We start from the raw sequence: 4,319 nt of genomic DNA, 5'->3' as shown, positions 1-4,319 counted from the left end.
AGGCTAATTCGTAGCCGGCCTCCCCTCCCTCTCAGCTTATTTGCCTAATCTATGAGCGGCCACGCCCCCAAACCTTATCAGAATAATTTATGCGAAAATTCTCCCGCCGCGTAGAGGGTGACACGTATCTCTAGCTAAGAAACAATCGACCGGCCCTCTCGGCCACCAATCGCTACAGCTCGTTCAAGTACCTAATGAATAATTAATGAGGCCCAAAGCCCAACAACAAAAGTCTGGGACGTCACGCGCCTGGATCGTAGCTTTCAAGTGGGCAGTACAGTGTCCACGCTACCGGCCTGGAGTCTTCCCGCCAATGGGAGCAGAGCGGTGTACGACTGACACATCAGCCAACCAATAAGGAGAGAAATTCACACCGCGTTTACCCTTACCGCCCATCACTCCCCAAGATTTCAGAGGCGGTGCTCAGCTTCCAAATCCTGCAGTAGGATTGTCGGGGGCGGAGAGCCTTCCGATGATAGACAGGAGAAAGGCCCAATCCAGTCTTCGGATAAGTCCCGCGCCCACGGAGATTGTAAATTGAGCAAGGCACCTCCCACTCAACTCAAGGACTCCAGGCTGTCACAGAAGACGGATTTTCAACCTGCTGGCAATCTCCAGGCAATTTTAATAAGATCGATGCCTGGAGTACTATAGCAGCCGGAGCGCGGCAATTAATTAAATGCTGACCTTAGGGAGAATTCCCCATTCATTGTCTCTGCGGAGAAAGCAATTACACGACCAAAATGAGGCAACCAGCTCAAACAGAAGCCAAAAGTACCTCACCACATTTGTAAACTGAAAGGCGAAACTCTAGTGTCTGCTAAGGTAGCTTCCTATGGGAGATTCTTCCAGTGTCATCAGCTGTGGAAAACTCCAACTCAAAACACTATCAATACCCGTTCTACTGTCTTGAATTCTTCTTCCAAAAGACTGAAAAGCTTGAAGTTAGGGATTAGTCAAACTCTAATAATGCTGGCCACGGCGACTCGTCCCAGGCAGCAAGCAAGCAAGAGCAGCCATTTGAGTTGAGAAGATAACATACCCAGGTTTAGCGGTCTGAAAACACAAAGTTTAGTTAGCAAGAGACGGAGTTCCAAAGAACCTTCAGTTCCAAGGATCTACTTGAGAGTTAAGAGACAACTTCTTGTTCCTGTTTGCAACCAAATCTGTACAAATACAGCTAGGAATCTGGAACAAGAAGTCATCCAACTCCAAAGGTTTTGATCAGTTTTTTTGTTCTGGAGAAATTGCTCACCGTTAAACTACTGCACAATTGCACTCATCTCACATGCTAGTAAAGTAATGCTCAAAATTCTCCAAGCCAGGCTTCAGCACTACGTGAACCATGAACTTCCTGATGTTCAAGCTGGTTTTAGAAAAGGCAGAGGAACCAGAGATCAAATTCCCAACATCCGCTGGGTCATGGAAAAAGCAAGAGAGTTCCAGAAAAACATCTATTTCTGCTTTATTGACTATGCCAAAGCCTTTGACTGTGTGGATCACAATAAACTGTGGAAAATTCTGAAAGAGATGGGAATACCAGACCACCTGACCTGCCCCTTGAGAAATCTGTATACAGGTCAGGAAGCAACAGTTAGAACTGGACATGGAACAACAGACTGGTTCCAAATAGGAAAAGGAGTATGTCAAGGCTGTATATTGTCACCCTGCTTATTTAACTTCTATGCAGAGTACATCATGAGAAATGCTGGGCTGGAAGAAGCACAAGCTGGAATCAAGATTGCCGGGAGAATTATCAATAACCTCAGATATGCAGATGACACCACCCTTATGGCAGACAGTGAAGAACTAAAAAGCCTCTTGATGAAAGTGAAAGTGGAGAGTGAAAAAGTTGGCTTAAAGCTCAACATTCAGAAAACGAAGATCATGGCATCCGGTCCCATCACTTCATGGGAAATAGATGGGGAAACAGTGGAAACAGTGTCAGACTTTATGTTTTGGGGCTCCAAAATCACTGCAGATGGTGACTGCGGCCATGAAATTAAAAGACATTTACTCCTTGGAAGGAAAGTTATGACCAACCTAGATAGCATATTGAAAAGCAGAGACATTACTTTGCCAACAAAGGTCTGTCTAGTCAAGGCTATGGTTTTTCCTGTGGTCATGTATGGATGTAAGAGTTGGACTGTGAAGAAGGCTGAGCGCCAAAGAATTGATGCTTTTGAACTGTGGTGTTGGAGAAGACTCTTGAGAGTCCCTTGGACTGCAAGGAGATCCAACCAGTCCATTCTGAAGGAGATCAGCCCTGGGATTTCTTTGGAGGGAATGATGCTAAAGCTGAAACTCCAGTACTTTGGCCACCTCATGTGAAGAGTTAACTCACTGGAAAAGACTCTGATGCTGGGAGGGATTGGGGTCAGGAGGAGAAGGGGACGACAGAGGATGAGATGGCTGGATGGCATCACTGACTCGATGGACTTGAGTCTGAGTGAACTCCGGGAGTTGGTGATGGACAGGGAGGCCTAGTGTGCTGCAATTCATGGGGTCGCAAAGAGAAAATCACTGCAGAAACTGACTGAACTGAACTGATCCTACATATATCTCCATTAGATAAAAATATTAAAATCCCAGTTTGTCGGAAGAGCCAATTATGGCATTATATTCTAGAATAATATTGATATTTAGACTCTTACCAACTGGCTCTTCCAGAAGGAGTTCAAGTTCAGAATGTGCTTACACCTGATGGTATGCGTTTAAAAAAAAAAAAATGCCCTTCTCACTACAGGGCTTTACCCATAAAAAATATATATTAACAGAGAAGGTACTACTTTTTTTTTTTTTTTTTAAGAAATGTCGGATCTTTTTTTGTTTGTTGATTTATCTGTGGCTGTGCTGTGTCTTTCTGCCATAAGGGTGGTGTCATCTGCATATCTGAGGTTATTGATATTTCTCCCGGCAATCTTGATTCCAGCTTGTGTTTCTTCCAGCCCAGCATTTCTCATGATATACTCTGCATAGAAGTTGAATAAGCAGGGTGACAATATACAGCCTTGACGTACTCCTTTTCCTATTTGGAACCAGTCTGTTGTTCCATGTCCAGTTCTAACTGTTGCTTCCTGACCTGTATACAGATTTCTCAAGAGGCAGGTCAGGTGGTCTGGTATTCCCATCTCTTTCAGAATTTTCCACAGTTTATTGTGATCCACACAGTCAAAGGCTTTGGCATAGTCAATAAAGCAGAAATAGATGTTTTTCTGGAACTCTCTTGCTTTTTCCATGACCCAGCGGATGTTGGGAATTTGATCTCTGGTTCCTCTGCCTTTTCTAAAATCAGGTTGAACATGGCAGAAAGTGAAGAGGAACTAAAAATCCTCTTGATGAAAGTGAAAGAGGAGAGTGAAAAGATTGGCTTTAAGCTCAACATTCAGAAAACGAAGATCATGGCGTCTGGTCCCATCACTTCATGGGAAATAGATGGGGAAACAGTGGAAATAGTGTCAGACTTCATTTTTCTGGGCTCCAAAATCACTGCAGATGGTGACTGCAGCCATGAAATTAAAAGACGCTTACTCCTTGGAAGGAAAGTTATGACCAACCTAGATAGCATATTCAAAAGCAGAGATATTACTTTGCCAACAAAAGTCTTTCTAGTCAAGCCTATGGTTTTTCCAGTGATCACATACGGATGTGAGAGTTGGACTGTAAAGAAAGCTGAGCGCTGAAGAATTGATGCTTTTGAACTGTGGTGTTGGAGAAGACTCTTGAGAGTCCCTTGGACTGCAAGGAGATCCAACCAGTCCATTCTGAAGATCAGCCCTGGGATTTCTTTGGAGGGAAATGATGCTAAAGCTGAAACTCCAGTACTTTGGCCTCGTGATGTGAAGAGTTGACTCATTGGAAAAGACTCTGATGCTGGGAGGGATTGGGGTCAGGAGGAGAAGGGGACGACAGAGGATGAGATGGCTGGATGGCATCACTGACTCGATGGACTTGAGTCTGAGTGAACTCCGGGAGTTGGTGATGGACAGGGAGGTCTGGTGTGCTGCGATTCATGGGGTAGCGAAGAGTCGTACACGACAGAGCGACTGAACTGAACTGAACTGTGCTGTGCTGTATCTCCATTGCTGCTCTCAGGCTTCCTCTGGTTGCAGTGCACAGGCTTCCCGTTGCCGTGGCTTCTCTTGATGTAGAGCACCAGCTGCAGTAGTTGAAGCTCACAGACTTATCTGCCCTGCGGCACGTGGGATCTTCCCAGACCAGGGATCCAACTGGTGTCCCCTGCATTGCAAGCCAAATTCTTAACCACTGGATCACCAGGGAAGTCCAAGAAGGTACTTCTTTAAGAATCTGAAATCACA

Source organism: Bos taurus, chromosome 5, assembly GCF_002263795.3.
Source record: "Bos taurus isolate L1 Dominette 01449 registration number 42190680 breed Hereford chromosome 5, ARS-UCD2.0, whole genome shotgun sequence".
Classification (NCBI taxonomy): Eukaryota; Metazoa; Chordata; class Mammalia; order Artiodactyla; family Bovidae; genus Bos; species Bos taurus.
Note: the sequence above shows the minus strand (reverse complement) of the source record.